This window comes from Gorilla gorilla, chromosome 1, assembly GCF_029281585.2.
Source record: "Gorilla gorilla gorilla isolate KB3781 chromosome 1, NHGRI_mGorGor1-v2.1_pri, whole genome shotgun sequence".
Classification (NCBI taxonomy): domain Eukaryota; kingdom Metazoa; phylum Chordata; class Mammalia; order Primates; family Hominidae; genus Gorilla; species Gorilla gorilla.
The window spans coordinates 98,283,629-98,290,799 of NC_073224.2; positions in this window are offsets into that span (position 1 = coordinate 98,283,629).

Sequence of the window (7,171 nt, forward strand, 5' to 3'; positions counted from 1 at the left end):
TGTTTATGGCTAAGTTTGAGGAATACTAAACCCTCCAATTAGACAGACTTCTCTGTACCAAATGAACTGGCATAGTCAGACACCTTCAGTTCTCCCCTAATGTTTTAGCCTCTTGTGACTTGTCGGTTCCCAAAGAGAAGAAAAAGAGAATGGGGATGTGTAGAGGCCCCTCCTCCCAGATATGGCAACACACACTGGGGCCTGGCGGTGGAGGGTGGAGACTGGGTGAGGGAAAGCATTAGGAAAAATAGCTAATACATACTGGGCTTAATACCTAGGTGATGAGTTGATAGGTGCAGTAAACCACCAGGCACACATTTATGTAACAAACCTGCACATCCTGCACATGTATCCCAGAACTTAAAATAAAATAAAATAAAATATTTTTAAAAATAGAATGATGGATTAAGAACCTCTGAAAATTCATTCTTTCATATAAGAAGCAATAACACTGGCAAAAATTGTCAAAATCAACTTTTCAAAATGCAAATAAACTAGAAATTATGGCCTGCGCACAGAAAGATAAAGTAGTAAGTAGAAACTGTCCGTTAGGAAATCCAAACATGAATGTTACTAGATAAATCTTTTAAATGAGCTATTGCAAATAGTTTAAAGAATTAGACATATTATTTCTAAAGAACTAAGGAAAACATAAGAACAATGTCTCACCATGTAGCAAATGTCAATAGAGAGGCTTGGCATGGTGGTTCACGCCTGCAATCCCAACACTTTGGGGGGCCGAGGCAGGTGGATCACTTGAGGTCAGGAGTTTGAGATCAGTCTGGCCAACATAGTGAAACCCCATCGCTACTAAAGATACAAAAATTAGCTGGGTATGGTGGCGCATGTCTGTAATCCCAGCTACTTGGGAGGCTGAGGCAGAAGAACCACTTGAACCCGGGAGATGAAGTTTGCAGTGAGCTGAGGTCACGCCACTGCATTCCAGCCTGGGCGACAGATTGAGACTCTGTCTAAAATATATATATATATATATATTATAAATTTTTTTAAAAAAAGAAAATATCAATAGAGAAAAATTATAAAAAAGAACCAAATAGAAATTCCTGATTTAAAATCCAATAACTGAAATAAAAATTTTACTAGAGTCTCAACATTAAATTTGAAATGGCAAAAAAAAATCTGCAAACTTGAGGACAATTGAAATTGTCTAGTCTGGGAAAAAGAGAAAAAAAGAATGAAGAAAAATGAACAGAACCCCAGTGATATGAATTGGATCTGTGCCCCTGCCCAAATCTCATGTTGAATTGTAATGTTGGAAGTGGAGCCTAGTGGGAGGTGATTGGATCATGGGGATGGTTTCTAATAGTCTAGCACCATCCCCCTAGTGCTGTTCTCTTGATAGAGTTCTTATGAGATCTGGTTGTTTAAAAGTGTGTGGCACCTCCTACTTTGATCTCATTTTCTCTGGCTCTGGACATGTAAGGCTTGTCTGCTTCCTCTTTGCCTTCTGCCATGGCTGAAAGTTTCCTGAGGCCTCCCCAGAAGCTGAGCAGAAACCTCTATGCTTCCTGTACAGCCTGCAGAACCATGAACCAATTAAACCTTTTTAAAAACAAATTACCCAGGTATTTCTTTATAGCAGTGCAAGAACAGACTACTAATACACCTAGAGACCCATGGGACACCATCAAGCAGACCGATATATACATAATGACATTCTAGAAGGAGATAAGAGAGATAAAGAGGAAGAATGAATACCTGGATAAATAAGCAAAAGCTTTCCAGATTTGATAAAAGCACAAATCTGTATACCCAAGTCTATGCAAGAAGCTCAACAAACTTTACATAGTATAAACTTAAAGAAATCTATATCTAGAGGCATAATAATCAAAATTTCAAGAGCCTGTGTTGATGGGCTTATCATAAATAAAGACATAACCGATATGATAATAATAATACAAAGCAAAGAGGAGGAAAGAGAGATATATAGAAGCAAATACTTTGAATACAATTGAAATTAAATTGATATCAATCTGAAACAGATTGTTGTGAATTAAGAAACTAATTGCAATCCTCAGGTCAAACACTGTGTATAACTAAAAATATATATAGTAAAAGAAATGACAAAGAAATTCAAGGTATACACAATAAAACATCAATCTAATGCAAAAAAATGTAGCAATTGAGGAATGAGAAGACATAAGATATATAGAAAACAAATAGCAAAATGTCAGATATAAATCTGTCTTATAAGTAATATAAATGGATTGATATTTCAATCTAAATATCAATTAGAAACAGGAATTAACAGAATGCACTGAGTGTTGTGTGGTTAGTCATCCTCATAATCCTAGGGTAAAAAAAGCCTCTCAACAATAGAATTAATAAGAATGATTAAAACATCCAGCTACATGCTTTCCACAAGAGATGTATTTCAGACTCAAAGACAAAAGTTAGTTAAAAGTAAAAAGATGGAAAAGCTATACCACTTGAAACAGTAACCAAAAGAGAGCAGTAGTGATGATGTTAATATCAGACTAAATAGACTTTAAGACAAAAATTGTTTTTAGAGACAAAGTAGGATATTTTATAATGACAAAAGATTCAATCTATCAAGAGGACTTAACAAATGTAAGCATACATTTATCAAACAACAGAGTCTTAAAATATATGAATTGAAAACTGGCAATATTGCAGGGGAAAAAGACAATACAACAATAATAGACAAAGGTTTCAATGCCCCACTTCAATAACTGATAGAACAAACAAACAATAAAACAGCAAGGATATATAAAAGTGAAACACTATAAACTAAACACACTTAGACAACTGTAGAATACTCCAGCAAAACAAAACATAAATTTTCTCAACTGTACATGGGACATACTTGAAGACAGACCTAGGACATAAAACAAGATGCAATAAATTAAAAAGCACAGAAATCATATAAAATATATTCTCTAATTCATAATAGAATAAAGCTAGAAATCAATAACAAAAGAAAAATAGAAAATTTTACAAATATGTGGAAGTTAAACTACATGCTCCCAAATAACTAATGAATCAAAAAAGAAAGCAAACGGGAAATTTAAAAATACTTGAAGATAAATAAAAATGAAACTCAAAATATATGACAAAATATATGACATGCAGCTAATACAGTGCCTGGGGTGAATTTGTAGATGAAAATACCTATATTAAAAATAAGGGATATCTCAAATTAATAACTTGCCATTCTACCTTATAAAATTACAAAGAATAAGAACAAGCTAAGTCCAAAGCCAGAGAAAGAAGAAAACTGGGAATAAAAAACAATAGAGAAAATTGACAAGCTCAAAAGTTGGTTCTTTAAGAGCATCAACAAAATTGACTAATCTTTAGCTAGACTGACCAAAAAAAGGGAGAGAGAGAAATGCAAATTACTAAAATCAGAAATAAAAAAGAAGACCTCACTACTGACCTACAGAAATAAAAAGGATTATAAGGGGATATTATGAACAATTTGTATTAACAAACTAGCTAACCTGGATGACGTAGACAAATTTCTAGAAATACACAAACTACTGAAACTAACTCAGGAATAAATAGAAAATACAAATAGACATATAACCAGAAAATTATTGAATTCATAATTTATAAAAAACTAGGACCAGATGGCTTCATGGCAAATCTTAGCAGCACTCAAAGAATTATTAATTTTAAACTTCCACAAACTTTCAAAAAGGAGAAGAGGAGAGAATACGTTCCACCTCATTCTGTGAGACCAATATCACCTGATAATAAAACCAGAAAAATACATTACAACATCACAAGACAATAAAACTATATGGCAATTTGTTTCCTTTTTTTTTTGCATATAGACACAAAAATCTTCAATAAAATACTAATAAACTAAATCTAGCAACAAATAAGAAGGCTTATACACCATGACAAGTGGATGCAAGAATGCTTCAACATATAAAAATCAATCTATGTAATATATGATAATAAGTTAAAGGACAAAAATCACATGATAATCTCAGTAGATGCAGAAAATGTATTGGACAAAATCCCACACCACTTCCTAATTAAAACACATACACACACACACACACACACACACACACACACTCAAACTAGAACAATAAGGGAACTTCTTCAATCTCACAAAAGGCATTTATGGAGTATCCACAGCTAACATCATGCTTTCTGGTAAAAACCTGGATGTTTTACCCCTAAGGTTAGGAACAAAGATGTCTGCTTTCACTACTTCCATTCAACATTGCATCAGAGGTTCTACACAGGGAGAATTAAAACTACCTGCATTTGCAAGTGACATGAGCTTGTGTATAGATAAACCTAAGCAATACATACACACACACACACACACACACACACACGCACATGCACAAATGTTAGAACTAATAACTGATTTCAGCAATATTGCAGGTTGCAAGGTCAACACACAAAAATCAGTTGTATTTCTCTAACAATGAGCAATCCAAAATGAAATTAAGAAAACAATTTCATTTACAATAGCATCAAAAAGAATAAAATACGTAAGAATAAATTTAACAAAAGAAATACAACTTATACACTAAAAACTGTAAAACACCGGTTAAAGAAATTAAAGAAAACTTAAATTCACAGATATTTTATATTCATGAATTGGAGAACTGTTAATAGATGGCAATAGTCCCCAAATTCATATACAGATTCAAGACACTTTTAACAAAAATACCAGCTGGTTTTTTGCAGAAATTGACAAAATGATCGTAAAGTGTGTGTGGAAATGAAAGAGACAGAAAATAGCCAAAAATTGGGGGTAAAGGAGAATAAAGCTGAACAAATTACATTTTTCAGTTTAGCAATTTACTGTGAAGCTATGGTAATCAAGATAGCATGGTACTGGCTTCAGGATAGACATATAAATCACTTGAATAGAATTGAGAGTTCAGAAATAAACCTTTACATGTATACTCAATTAATTTTGAACAAATTGAAATTGAAACCACAATAAGATACACTGCACATCCACTAGGGATGTTATGACTAAAGAAAAAAGAAAGAAAGATAGTAACAAGCGTCAGTGAGGATGCGGGGAAATTGGAACTCTCTTGTAATCCTGATGAGAATATAAAATGGTACAGCTGCTTTGGAAAACAGCATGGCAATACTTCAAAAAACTAGTTTACCCTGTAATTTTCCTGCTAGGTTTACCCAAGGGAATTGAAAACACAAGTACACAAAAATCTTAAACACAAGTGTTTATAACAGCATTATCTATACTAGCTAAAAATAAAAACAAGCCAAGTATCCATGAACAATGAACAAATGAACAAAGTATGATATAACCATAAAATAAATTAAGCACTGACATATAATGCAACATAAATGATCCTTGAAACATTATAGAAAGTAAAAATGGCAAAACACAGAAAACCAAATATTGTATGATTCAATTTATATGAAATGTTCAGAATAAGCAAATCTTTTGATACCAAAAGTAAATTTGTGATTGCCTAGGGCTGAGTGTAGGGAGAGAGGGCAGTGGGGAGTGGCTGCTTATCAGTATGAGGTTTCTTTAGAGGATGATAAAAATGTTCTGGAATTAAATAATTATGACACTTGCAGAACTTTGCAAACAGTGAAAACTGCTGAAATTGTATGCTTAAAAATAATAAACTGGACAGATGAGAGATGAGAGAGAGAGAAAGGCATAGAGACAAAATTTGTGACCTAAGATAATGCCTACATTCAGAGCCTGACAACTAACCACCCCACACTTCTCTAGACCTGTCATTTTATCTTAGATTGAAAGCTTAAACTAAATCCTACTCAACCCTGATACTGTGTCGTTCCATGTCCTCACAAATAGTCCAACTCTATCACTAAAAATCTAGGCCCTAAATGATCAAGGCAGAGATTTTTTTCATAACCCTGGAAACAATTTCAGAATGCTGACATATAATCTATACCTGTGCGCTCTTGAAAACCATCTTGAATCTTTACCTTCAGAAATCCTGAAAATGCCAATTTGTCTATGTCTGAAAAAAAAAATACTGCTTGGTTCAAATTCCCGAGAAGGGAAGACACAGAGGATATTGAACCAGCATTCTTTTGTGTGGTTCTCTCTTCCACATAAAGACAGTTTTTGCTCTCAGGGATTGAGGTCACACATTTCTAGACCCAAATACAGTAACTGCTTACTCTTATAAATTAGAATCCTAGACCCCACCTTTGTTCTTTTGCGATAGTACCACACTGGGAATCTAACTTCTCAAGCATTATTTGTTGTCAAGTCAACAAATAACCAAACTAAATTTCAATTCAAATTCTCTTTCCCTGTTCAGGTTCTCTCACTCAAACAGGTCTTAAGTTGAAAGAAGTTTTGGTGGCTGCACATCTCTTTCAGGATATTTGACCTCTTTCCCAAATGCACTGTCAAGTTAAGAATGGGAAGAGACTAGCCAGGGTGTCAAGGACATTGGAGCAAGACAAGTAGGCCAGGACCAGATACCCTTTTAATAATATCACTGATCAAGCCTGTTTCTTAGAGCTGAAATTTTCTCATAATTTTCTTTTTTTGTTTTTATTTTTAATTTTTGTAGGTACACAGTACGTGTATAATTTATTGGGTGCATGAGATGTTTTGATATAGGCATGCAATGTGAAGTAAGTGCATCATGGAGAATGGAGTATCCATCTCCTCAAACATTTATCGTTTGTGTTAGAAACAATCCAGTTACACTCTTTATTTTAAAATGTACAATTAATTTATTACTGACTACTGTCTCCCTGTTGTGATATCTCATGAAATTTCCACATACCTGAATTTTTGGGAGGAAGGAGGTTATAAGTCTAGCATTCTTTGGAGAGGCTAACCCCGCTGCAGTGGAAAGATCTAAAACAGAATAAGAGTTATGTAATAAATTGCCTTCTTCTGTACCTAAAACTATCAAAGCCCCTCCTGCCTTAGTTTCTTTTCTCTTGCTTCCTTGACCTAGAATACACAAGGATGATTTCCTAACTTCATTAAAATCACTCATTAAAGAAGGCTTCCTGAACCACCCTGTCTCTGCTATCAATTTTCTCATTGGTTTATTTATTTTTGTTTTCAGAATACTGTTTTGCCCTTGCATGTATGTATTTGTTCATGTCTATAGTTTTCTCCCACTAAAGTGCAGATTCCAGGAGGAATTTTTGTCTGTTTAGTTTACTAATATTTCAT